Source organism: Rhinopithecus bieti, unplaced genomic scaffold (assembly GCF_001698545.2).
Source record: "Rhinopithecus bieti isolate Rb0 unplaced genomic scaffold, ASM169854v2 scaffold_10354, whole genome shotgun sequence".
NCBI lineage: Eukaryota > Metazoa > Chordata > Mammalia > Primates > Cercopithecidae > Rhinopithecus > Rhinopithecus bieti.
This window is the reverse complement of record NW_016806491.1, coordinates 583,546-596,413: the sequence shown is the minus strand read 5'-3', so window position 1 is coordinate 596,413 and position 12,868 is coordinate 583,546. Positions and strand designations below refer to the sequence as shown.

The 12,868-nt window shown below is 45.7% G+C and overlaps 1 protein-coding gene and 1 pseudogene across 1 annotated transcript in view; one reads left to right on the top strand and one right to left on the bottom strand.

The window, feature by feature from the left end:
* The window catches only part of MDN1 (midasin AAA ATPase 1), a 196,929-nt gene that overhangs the window by 182,370 nt on the left and 1,691 nt on the right, over window positions 1-12,868 (bottom strand).
* On the top strand, window positions 9,694-10,441 carry LOC108532638 (protein FAM64A pseudogene; annotated as a pseudogene).

The following is a 12,868-nucleotide window of genomic DNA, read 5'->3' as shown; positions in this document are numbered from 1 at the left end:
AAAAAAAAAAAAAAAGAAAGGGCCGGGCGCGGTGGCTCACGCCTGTAATCCCAGCACTTTGGGAGGCCGAGACGGGCGGATCGATCACAAGGTCAGGAGATCAAGACCATGGTGAAACCCCGTCTCTACTAAAAAAAAAAATACAAAAAATTAGCCGGGCGCGGTGGCGCGGGCGCCTGTAGTCCCAGCTACTCAGGAGGCTGAGGCAGGAGAATGGCGTGAACCCGGGAGGCGGAGCTTGCAGTGAGCCGAGATCGCGCCATTGCACTCCAGCCTGGGCGACAGAGCGAGACTCCGTCTCAAAAAAAAAAAAAAAAAAAAAAAGAAAGAAAGAAAAAAGAAAAGAAAAAAAAAGGAAAAAAGGAGGAGGAGGAGGAGGCTCATCCTAGTCACCTATATAAGTGCACCTTGAACACAACCTAAATGTCATACAAAAAATTTAACGAGTTTTGCCAAAATTATCACCCAGAAAGTCACCTTACACCTGAGCTCTTACAAAGTCTTCCAATTATAGAGCACTCTCTCATAAAAACATTTGATTCTGATCAAAGCACTGATTAGGGAAAAATGTTACCTTGAAACAATTTCTTTCAGTCTTAGTTCTGTCCTTTATAGGAGGCTAACTGAAGGATTCCATAAAAATGGAGGCAAAGAAATTTAACAGATTTGGTCATGATAGGAGCAAAACCTCACATTTTCAACTGCTGCATTTCCGCATAAACAAGCCCTCTAAAGATACCTTTTTTTTTTTTTTTTTCTGAGACAAGGTGTTGGTCTGTTGCCCGTACTGAAGTATGGTGGTAAAATCACAGCTCACTGCAGGCGCACCCTCCCAAACTCAAGCAATCCTCCCAATTGAGCCCCCTAAGTATCTGGGATTACAGGTGTGCCACCACGCCCAGCTGATATTTTTTATTTTTGTAGAGACGGGGGTCTCACTATGTTGCCCAGGCTAATCTCAAACTCCTGAGCTCAATCCTCCTGCCTTGCCCTCTCAAAGTGCTGCGATTACAAGTGTGAGTCACTATGCCCGGCCCCATTTTTTAAATAATAAAGTAAGTTACATTGCAGAGGAAACAAACATATCCAAAGAAAACTGGTCAGGCATGGTGGTACTTTGGGAGGCCCATGTGAGATGATCACTTGAGGCCAGGAGTTGGAGACCAACCTGGGCAATGTGGCAAGATGTCATCCCTTCAAAAAAATATAAATAAATAAATAATTAGCTGGTGTGACCAGGAGCGGTGGCTTTAGGAGTAAACCCAGCACTTTAGGAGGCGGTGGTGTATCACTTGAGGTCAGGAGTTTGAGACCAGCCTGGCCAACATGGTGAAACTTTGTCTCTACCAAAAATACAAAAAATTAGCCAGGTGTGGTGGCAGGTATCTGTAATCCCAGCTACTTGGGAGGCTGGGGCAGGAAAATGGCTTGAACCCAGGAGGCAGAGGTTGCAGTGAACTGAGAACGTGCCACTACATTCCAGCCCCGGCAACAGATAAGACCAAGACTCCATCTCAATAAAAAAAATTTTTTTTTAATTATTTTTTTTTTCTTAATCAGCTGGTAATAATGTGCATCTATAGTGCCAGCTACTCTGGAGAGTGAGGAGAGGATCACCTCAGCCTAGGAGTTCGAGGCTGCAGTGAGCCATGATCGTGCCCACTGCACTGCAGCCTGGGTAACAGAATGAGACTGTCTCTAAAAATAAAATACATAAAATATAAATTTCATTCCCCAATAATTTTAAATATAAAAATGTAACTCATCTTTATATATTGACCTGTGATCAATGAAATTCTTTATTTTGAAGATTCCTTAAGACTTTCTACATACAAAATCCTGTCTTAAGCAAACATTGTTTCGTTTCTTATTTATTTTTACTTTTGGAGACAGGGTGTCCGTCACCCAGGCTGGAGTATTTCGATATCAGCTCACTGCAGCCTCGACTTCCCAGACTCAAGTGATCCTCCCGCCTCAACTTCCCAAGTAGCTGGGTCTACAGGCACGCACAACCATGCCTGGCTAATTTCTGTATTTTCAGTAGAGTCAGGGTTTTACTACATTGCCCAGGTTGATCTTGAACTCCTGGGCTCAAGAGATCCACCTACCTCAGCCCCCAAAGTGCTGGGATTACAGGCATGCACCACCACACAACGGGGTTTAGAGTTTTTCTCACCATTTGAAAGATGTTTCATTGTGTTGTTTCTGTTAAGAAACCAAGAGTTGGCCGGGCGCGGTGGCTCAAGCCTGTAATCCCAGCACTTTGGGAGGCCGAGACGGGCGGATCACGAGGTCAGGAGATCGAGACCATCCTGGCTAACACGGTGAAGCCCCGTCTCTACTAAAAAATACAAAAAACTAGCTGGGCGAGGTGGCGGGCGCCTGTAGTACCAGCTACACGGGAGGCTGAGGCAGGAGAATGGCGTACACCTGGGAGGCGGGGCTTGCAGTGAGCTAAGATCCGGCCACTGCACTCCAGCCTGGGCGAAAGAGCGAGACTCCGTCTCAAAAAAAAAAAAAGAAAAGAAAAAAGAAACCAAGAGTCACTTTTATCTTTGCTCCTCTACAAGTTAAGTGTCTTCTGGAAATTTTTAAGATGTTATTACTTGTTTCTTAGCAACTTGATTAAGATGTGGCTTGGTGTGGTTTTGTGTTTATCAGATTTAAGATTACGAGTTTTTGGGATCTATGAATTATTTTTCATCAACTTTAGAAATTTTGAGATTATCTTTTTATATTTCTACTGTTTCTCTTCTCTCCCTCCTCCTGTAACTCCAATTCACATACAGTAGACTAGTTGATAATGCCTCCTCATAGATCACTGAAGCATTTTTATTCTGGCTTTTTCCCAACCTGTTTAAGCCTAGATAATTTCTATTGCCGTATCTTGTAATCCAATGTTCATTTCTTGTGAACTGTCTAATCTTCGACAAGGCCTATCCAGTAAAATATTCCTTGCTAAGATTGCATTTTTTGGTTTCACTTGGTTTTTTCCATAGCTTAAATTTCTCTCATTATGTTTACGTCTCCCTTCAAGTCCCTGCACACACAATTACTTTTTTTTCATGTTTTTGAGAGTGATAGGGTCTCACTTTGTTGCCGAGGCTCAGACTGATCACAAACTCCTGGCCTGAAGTGGTTCCTCTTGGCCCAGCCTATAATCACTTTTTTCTTTTTCTGAAAATTCATATCATCACTGTATAATCACTTTTTTAAGTCTTTGTTTATTAATTTAAATATCTTTATTATTTTGGAATCTGTTATAGTGACTGACTTTTCTCCTGGTAATGAGCCATCATTTTCCTTTTCCTATATCTAGTACTTTTTTTTTTTTTTGAGACGGAGTCTCGCTCTGTCGCCCAGGCGGAGTGCAGTGGCCAGATCTCAGCTCACTTCAAGCTCCGCCTCCCGGGTACACGCCATTCTCCTGCCTCAGCCTCCCGAGCAGCTGGGACTACAGGCTACAGGCGCCCACCACCACGCCCAGCTAGTTTTTTGTATTTTTTTAGTAGAGACGGGGTTTCACCGTGTTAGCCAGGATGGTCTCGATCTCCTGACCTCGTGATCCGCCCGTCTCGGCCTCCCAAAGTGCTGGGATTACAGGCTTGAGCCACCGTGCCCGGCCTCTAGTACTTTTTTAATCAGATGCTGAACGTTGTAGATATGTGTCTAGATTTTGCTCTCTTCCTTTGTTCTAGCAGGCAATTAATCAGCTTGTAGGTCAGCTTGATCCTTTCAAGACTTGTTTTTAAGTTTTCTTAGTATTGGTCTAGTAAGGCCTTTGAGGGCTGATTTAGCCCTAGAAAGTGGCCCTTCTGGGTTCCACACCTAATTATGCCAGTATACAACTTGGTCTTTCCACTCCAACTAGTAGGAGTTGAACATCTCCTACACAGAAAAACTCCAGTAGTTATTCTTTACATAGCTCACAAAATTTCCCTAAGAAAACACAGCTTTACATTCAGCCAGTACTCACCAGACCCCATATTTCTAGAGCTGTTCCCTCTACTATAACACCCTCCCCAGCATATTCCAACTACTGCCTCAACGCCGAGCTCTGTCTTCTCAGCTCAGTAGGACCACCACTGCTGAACTTCGTTCCTCCTCTGAGTCAGTGCTCCTGTAAGTGATTCCAGGTAGACAGCCGGAATCATTCTAGGGCTCACCTTGTTTCCCATTGTTAGGAATCCCAATCCTATGCTACCTTTCATCCAATGTTTGAAAGTTTTTCATATGGATGTTTTTCCTGTTTTTCTAGTTGTTTTGGCAACAGGGCTAATCCAGTACCAGTTACTGTATCATGAACAAAAGAAGTATGTATATTTTACTCTTTCCTGTTACAGCACTAAACTTCATATATATATTTAAACCTTTGTATTTTATCTTCCCAGATTTATAGAGAAAAGACTATATATACAAGACTGAACATAGTGGCTCAGCACTTTGGGAGGCCAAGGCAGGCGGATCACTTGAGTCCACGAGTTCGATACCAGCCTGGGCAACATGGCAGAACCACATCTCTACAAAAAAATACAAAAGTTAGCCAGGCGTGGCTGGGGGCAGTGGCTCACTCCTATAATCCCAGAATTTTGGGAGGCCAAGGCGGGTGGATCACTTGAGGTCAGAAGTTCAAGACCAGCCTGACCAACATAGTGAAACACCATCTCCACTAAAGGTACAAAAATTAGCTGGGCATTGTGGCACATACTTGTAGTCCCAGCTACTCGGGAGGCTGAGGCAGGAGAATCACTTGAACCCAGGAAGCAGAGGGTGCAGTGAGTCAAGATCATGCCACTGCACTCAAGCCTGGGGGCCAGAGCAAGACTCCCTCTCGAAAAAATAAAATTAAATAAAATTAAATTAAATTAAAAAATAAAATAAAATAAAAAATTAGCCAGGCTTGGTGGTGTGTACCTGTAGTCCCTGCTACTCATGAGGCTAGAGTTGGGGGAAATTACCTGAGCCTGGAAGGTAGAGGTTACAGTGAGCCATGATCGTACCAGCCTAGGCAACAGAGTGAAACTGTTTCATTAAAAAAAAAAAAAATTTAAGTTTGGAAGATTATATATCAAAACATTGATATGGGCAGTCCCTGACTGAATGTTTTTCTTACATGTATTAGTTTCCTAGAACTGTGGTAACAAAATATCACAAACTGACTTAAAAAAAAACAAGGCCAGGTACAGTGGCTCACGCCTATAATCCCAGCACTTTGGGAGGCTGAGGTGGGTGGGTCACTTGAGGTCAGGAGTTCGAGACCAGCCTGAGCAATATGGTGAAACTCCGTCTCTACTAAAAATACAAAAATTAGCCGGGCATGGTGGCGGGTGCCTGTAGTCCCAGCTACTCAAGAGGCTGAGGCAGAAGAATCGCTTGAACCTGGGAGGCAGAGGGTGCAATGAACTGAGATCATGCCACTGTACTTCAGCCTGGGCAACACAGTGAGACTCACTTTGTCTCAAAAAAAACAAAACAACAAAAAACAAACTAAAAAAATACAAATCTATTGTCTCACAATTCTAAAGTCTGGAAGTCCAAGATCAGGGTGTCAGCAAGGCCACATTCCTTTGAAACCTATAGGGGAGAATCCCTCCTTGCCTCTTCCTAGGTTCTGATTGTCATCATCAATCCCTGCTTTTCCTTGTCTTGCAGCTTTATTCCTCCAATATGTGTTTCTGTCATCGCCATATGGCCATCTTCCCTTTATGTCTTTCTCTCATCTTTTTATAAGAACAGTCATATTGGGCTGGACGTGGTGGCTCACAGCTGTAATTCCAGCACTCTAGGAGGCTGAGGTGGGCAGATCACTTGAGGTTGGGAGTTCGAGACCAGCCTGGCCAATATAGTGAAACCCCATTTCCACTAAAAATACAAAAATTAGCTGCGCATGGTGGCACACGCCTATAATCCCAGCTGCTGAGGCAGGAGAATCACTAGAACCAAAGAGGCGGAGGTTGCAATGAGCCGCGATTGCACCACTGCACTCCAGCCTGGGCGAAAGAGAAACAGTCATATTGGATTAAGGCCCTATCTAATTATCTCATCTTGACTTTATTACATCTGCAAAGACCTCATTTCCAAATAGGGTCATATTCAGGTATTACAGGCTGGACTTCTACATATATTTTCGGCAGACACAATTTAACCCACAATACTGGTGGTGCTTTCCTGAATTTTCCAAGTATTCTGCATGAATACTACTAGTTAATGCAGTTTAAAAAAAATAATAAATGTTGTGCTAAAACCCATGAAAGGGTAAATGCCAGGCTGGCAAGAAAAGGGACCAGCTAGGCTAGGATACCTGTGAGTATCTGGGGATGAGTGGGGTTATAGGAAAACTACATAATCCGCTTTCTCCTTCTGTTAAGCCCAGGGGCCTTTCTAGTCAAAGCATCTGTGACCATGTCAGTTGGCTTGCTGTTGTAGGAAATAAAAACAGAACAATGAATGCTAACAGATTTACTTTTTTTTTTTTTTGAGATAGAGTCTCACTCTGTCGCCAGGCTGGAGTGCAGTGGTACGATGTTGGTTCACTACAACCCCCGCCTCCCTCCCAGGTTCAACCGATTCTCCTACCTCAGTCTCCCAAGTAGCTTGGACTATAGGAGTGTGCCACCATACCCAGCTAATTTTTGTATTTTTAGTAGAGATGGTATTTCACCATGTTGGCCAGGATGGTCTCAGTATCTTGACCTCGTGATCCACCCACCTCGGCCTCCCAAAGTGCTGCGATTATAGGTGGGAGCCACTGCAAGCAGCCAGGATTTACTTCTTAAACCTGTGATTATTCCCGAAACATTCTTAGGAAATCCTGCCTTTCTCCTTGGGAGACTGGGACCCACGGGAAAAGGGAAAGAACTGCATTCCTTCTGGCTACACCTTTGTATTTTCTCACTTCTGTTAATATTCTGTGAAGCTTAAATGGGTTTTATTTAGGTGGCTGGGATACAAGCAAGTATGAGGAAAGCAGAATAATGATGACTTAACAAATACAAGAAAAAATTTTTTTTTTCCTGAGATAGGAGTCTTGCTCTGTTGCCTAGGCTGGAGTGCAGTGGCCTGATCTCAGCTTACTGCAACCTCCGCCTCCCGGGTTCAAGCAATTCTCCTGCCTCAGCCTCCTGAGTAGCTGGGATTACAGGCATGCACCACCACGCCCGGCTCATTTTTGTATTTTCAGAGAGACGGGGTTTCACATGTTGGCCAGGCTGGTCTCGAACTCCTGACCCCGTGACTCACCCACCTTGGCCTCCCAAAGTGCTGGGGTTACGGGCGTGAGCCACCGCGCCCAGCCAAGAAAAAACATTTTTATCGGTCGGGTGTGGTTACTTATACCTATAATCCTAGCACTTTGGGAGGCCGAGGCAGGTGGATTGTCTGAGCTCAGCCACCATGCCTGGCCAAGAAAAAACGTTTTTAAGGTGGCTCAGCTCTTCTCTTCCCACCAAAAATACCAAACGATTCCGTTCCTTAGATGTAACAAAATTCATCAATTCCCCAATAATTAGCCAACAAAAATAGAAGAGGAAAAAAACACTTCATATTTGTATGTCTGTATGCTTAACGTATTGAGCTTTTTACTATTTTGAGTAATGAAACTACTACATTGTCATATTCAACTGCTAATTGATCAGTTAGCCCTTCTCAAAGCAGAGTTAATTAAAAGATAAGGCAGGTTTTCTACCTCAGTGTTATTATTTATAATTACATGTATCAGCTGAAATGTGTATTTTCAGCTAAAGAGAAACAATTCCTAAACTACTCTATAAAACCTAAGCAATTAGGCTGGGTGCGGTGGCTCACACCTGCAATCCCAACACTTTGGTAGGACAAGGTGGGGGCATGGCTTGGGCCCAGGAGTTCAAGACCAGCCTGGGCAACATGGTGAGACTCCCCATCTCTAATAAAATATATATATATATATTTTTTGAGACGGAGTTTCGTTGTTGCTGCCCAGACTGGAGTGCAATGGTGCAATCTCGGCTCACCACATCCTCTGCCTCCTGGGTTCAAGACAGTCTCCTGCCTCAGCCACCCCAGTAGCTGGGATTACAGCATGCGCCACCACGCCTGGCTAATTTCGTATCTTTAGTAGAGAAGGGGTTTCTCCATGTTGGTCAGGCTGGTCTCAAACTACCAACCTCAGGTGATCTGCCCACCTTGGCCTCCCAAAGTCTGGTACAGGCGTGAGTCACCGTGCCTGGCCACAAAATTTTTTTTAGAAATTAGCCAGGCAAAGCTGGGTGCAGTGGCTCATGCCTGTGATCCCAGCACTTCGGGAGGTGGAGGCGAGAGGATCACATGAGGTCAGGAGTTCGAAAACAGCCTGGCCAACATGGCAAAACCCCATCTCTACTAAAAACACAAAAAATTAGCCGGGCATGGTGCCAGGTGCCTGTAATCCCAGCTACTTGGGAGGCTGAGGCAGAAGAATTGCTTGAACCCAGGAGGCGGAGGTTGAAGTGAGCCAAGATCACACCATTGCACTCCAGCCTGGGTGACAGAGCAAGACTCTGTCTCAAAAAAAAAAAAAAAAAAAAAAAAAAAGGAAATTAGCCAGGCATGGTATTGTGCACCTGTTGTCCCAGCTACTCAGAAGGCTGAGGTGGGAAGACCATTTGAGCCCAGGAGGTCAAGGCTGAAGTAAGCTATGATTGCATCACCGTACTCTAGCCTGGGCCATAAAGGGAGACCCTGTCTCGGACAGGGGAAGCATTAAAGCATCACCACTGTCATCATTTGCTTAAAACACTGAAAGGTAAAGGTATATTCTGCCAAAAATAAGTAAGTATGCCTGCAATCCCAGCATTTTTGGGTGGCCAAGGTGGGAGGACTGCTTGAGCCTAGGAGTTTGAGACCAGCCTGGGCAACACAGCAAGACTTTGTTTCTACCTAAGATTTAAAAAAAAAAAAAAAATTTAGCCAGACATACAGCCAACTATATGCTTATAGTTTCAGCTACTGGAGGGGATGGGGAGGGTCCTGAAGTAAGATGATCAGTTGAACCTAGGATGTCAAGGCCACTGCTCTCCAGACCCTGTCTTAAATAATAAAAAAGAAAGTGTAAACCAAAATTAAAATTATAAGCCCCCCAAACAACTGAATGAAGGTGAATCCTTCTCCTTTCAGCCAAGAGCGTTCCAAAGTAAACCTGAAACACTAGTTCATGCCATGCTGGGAATGGGTGGTCAGACACGCCTCATTATACACTCTTCCTTTTGGAATTCTGGCACAGCTGACCAGCATTAACATTAAAACAGAGACCTTAGGACTGACAAAACAGACTCGTAGCAATTAAGATACCAATATGACAGAGAGCAAACCCTGAAAGAAGCATTTCAGGAGTATTTTAATCCCCCCTCCTTTTTTTTTTTTTTTTTTTTTTCGGTAGAGACAGAGTTTCCCTGCTATGTTGCCCAAGCTGCTCTCAAACTCCTGGGTTCAAACAATTCTCCTCCCTCAGCCTCCAACAGTGCTGTGATAACAGGCATGAGCCACCATGTCTGGCCCAAAATATACAGCTTTGACGTATTTTGAAATGGCCCTGAAAAGCTGTCTCTTTAAGTCTCATAAGAAACATTTAACATTTACAGTGCTTGGCTTCAGGCAGACATTGGGGGTGTTGAGGTCTAGTGGGCAGAGAAGACTCTTGGCCAGACAGATGGCTTCTCGTGGCAGGATGCGAGCGCCTCCATGCGCTGGAGATCTCTCCAGCACCAGGAGCAGCTGCTGGACAGCAAGGAGCTGCAGCCTATGGCCAGTCATCAGGAGATCTCCGCCAGGGCCCTGGGTTCTCTGTGCAGACAGTTCCAAATGAAGCTGCCCCTAAGAGCTGTCAACCTCAACCTCTGGGCAGGCACCTCCTGGAAACCCTAGAAACCAGAGTCAGGGCAGCAAGAGACTCCAGGTTGTAGCTCGCTCAGCTAAGAGCACCCAGCCATGTCACAGAGAATCCAGAAGTCCTGCCAAAGTAGCACCAAGTGGCTGGTGGAGACCCAGGTGAAGGCCAGGAGGAGGAAAATAGGGTTAAAAAAGGGAGGGCAGCGGCTCCCCAACTTGCAGCCTGAGCCAGAATATTAGGCTGTCCGGAGCTGCCCCTGACCACTCAGCCACAGACCCCCGTGCATCACCACCTCTCTACCTGAACGGGCTCACATGCCCACCCTCTACGGCAATGGAGGCAGGAGGCTGCCTTCCAGAGCCCCTGCTCCTCGACAGAGCTCCTCTGCTCTCCTAGCGAGTCTGATAGTGACCTAGAGGCTATGGGGGGGCAGGAATTCAGCATCTCCAGAAGCTGTCCCAAGAGCTGGATGAAGCCATTATAGCGGAAGAGAGTGGTGAAATGACACTCTCATTCATGATCAAGGAAGTGCCCTGCAGGAAACAAGCCCTGACTGACCACCAAAGCTTCATACCCAAGAATGTCTGTGCTTCCCCATGAGCTTCCTGGCAGAAGCTCCCAGGAGTCATCAGTACCCCTGGGCCGCTGCTAACAAAGACCTGACTAGCAAGGGGCCCAGAGCCCCCCTGTTCCAGCCACATCTGGACCCATCAGTGACTGCCTGCCACAGCCTGAGAGTGTCTTGAGGAGACCTTGCAGAGGTAGGGAGTCCCCCAAGGGGACTCTTGGGCTTAGAAATTCATCCTATACTTGACCTTGAGCCTGGTATTTGCTTCATCTACAATGTGAAGAGCCGGCATCAGATGTTTGAGAGCTCTGAACTGTGTACCCATGTGCTTGGTTTTTGGGGAGTCATCCACAAAGTCACTCGCCCACTGTGTTTCCGGTGCCAAGGCTCTTGGGAACACCACTCTCAGCCCTGCTTTCCCTACCAGGGCTCTGGAGGAAGGCACAGGAGATAGTTCCAGACTTAAACCCTGGGCTCACAGGTACCTATTTATATGCTCTGGCAGAGCACTGTGGGTGTGCCAGGAGGGGTAGCCCTGTTCAAGAGCAATTCCTGCCCTTTGTAAATTATTTAAGAAACCTGCTTTGTCATTTTATTAGAAAGAAACCAGAGAGCATTGCTCTCTTATAATAAAAACTAGATAACACTGCTTTCTCATAATAAAGACTGTTTTGTGGCTGGGCACAGTGGCTCATGCCTATAATCCCAGCACTTTGGGAGGCCGAAGCTGGTGGATCACCTGAGGTCAGGAGTTCAAGACCAGCCTGGCTAACATGGTGAAACCCCATCTCTACTAAAAATACAAAAATTAGTCAGGCGCAGTGGCAGGCGCCTGTAATCCCAGCTACTCGGGAGGCTGAGGCAGGAGAACTGCTTGAACCCGGGAGGCAGAGGTTGCAGTGAGTTGCGATCGCGTCACCGCAGTCCAGCCTAGGTGTCAGAGCAAGGCTCCGTCTCCGTTTGGGGGTGGGGGGAAAGGAGACTACATCTGGGGAAAAAAAAACATTTATAGGCTAGGCTTATAATCCCAGCACTTTGGGAGGCTGAGGTAAGTGGATCACTTGAGCCCAGGAGTTCCAGACCAGTCTGGACAACAGAGTAAGATCCTATCACTTTAAAAAATAATTTAAAAAAAATTTTTTAAAGAAACATTTGCAAACTATTCTCTCTGAAACCTGTTACCTGGAGGCTTCATTTGCATAATATGAACCTTGGTCTCTACAACCCTTTTTTTCCCCCCCTCAGATGGAGTCTCGCTCTGTTGCCCAGGCTGGAGTGCAGTGGTGCAATCTGGGCTCACTGCAAGCTCCGCCTCCCAGGTTCCCGCCATTCTCCTGCCTCAGCCTCCAGAGTAGCTGGGACTATAGGCACCCACCACCACGCCCGGCTAATTTTTTATATTTTTGGTAGAGACGGGGTTTCACCATGTTAGCCAGGATGATCTCGATCTCCTGACCTTGTGACCCACCTGCCTTGGTCTTCCAAAGTGCTGGGATTACAGGTGTGAGCCACTGCACCTGGCCTCCACACCCCTATCTTAACCCAGACACTCCATTCTATTGATTCCAGGGATTTAAATAAACTCTCAACCAATTGCCAGTCAGCAAATCTTTGAATCCACCTGTGACTTGGAAGACCGCCCCTCTCACCCTTCGAGTTGTCCCAGCTTTCCAGACCAAACCAATGTACGTCTTACATGTACTGATTGATGTCTTAGGTCTTCCTAAAATGTATAAAAACAAGCGGTAACCCGATCACCTTGGGCGTATGTTCTCGGGATCTCCTGGGGCTGTGTCATGAGCCATGGTCACTCACACTTAGCTCAGAATAAATCTCTTAAAATATTTTAGAGTTTGACACTTTCCATCGACAAAACTATCACAAATTGTGAGTACATTAATCTGTTCAATAAACATTTACTGCCTCCTGCATATCAGACACTGTACTGGACACTACAGCTACACAGTCCCCTTCTCTGGACATACTCTCAATCAACTACTGACAGTTAGTTGAAACAAAGGTTAAGAGGAAGAGGAAAAGTCTTCCTGGGGAAAACCATTTCAAAAGCAGTCTTCCAGAACAAACAAGTTAACTGAGCAGGGCACAGAAGAGAGATGCAGCCTTCTAAGGAAAGGAAATGCAAAGTCAATGAGGCAAGTAATGGCAAGGAATGACCGAGACAATAAATAACAACAGAAGTTAACAATGGGAGGTGACTCCAGTCAACAACAGTAGAGGGTAACAACCTGCGGTCATTGCAGGCAGCTTAGTGTTGCTGAAATAGCAAGCCCTGAGCAGAGACTGAACAACCAGGCTGGGGCAGGATTTCTTTCTTAATTTTGCACCACTGCCATTTACGATGGATAACTCTGTTGTAGGGGGTTGTCCCATACATAACAGAATGCTTGGCGGCATCCCTGGCCTTGAGGCACTAGATGCTAGTAGCGCCCCATAATGAA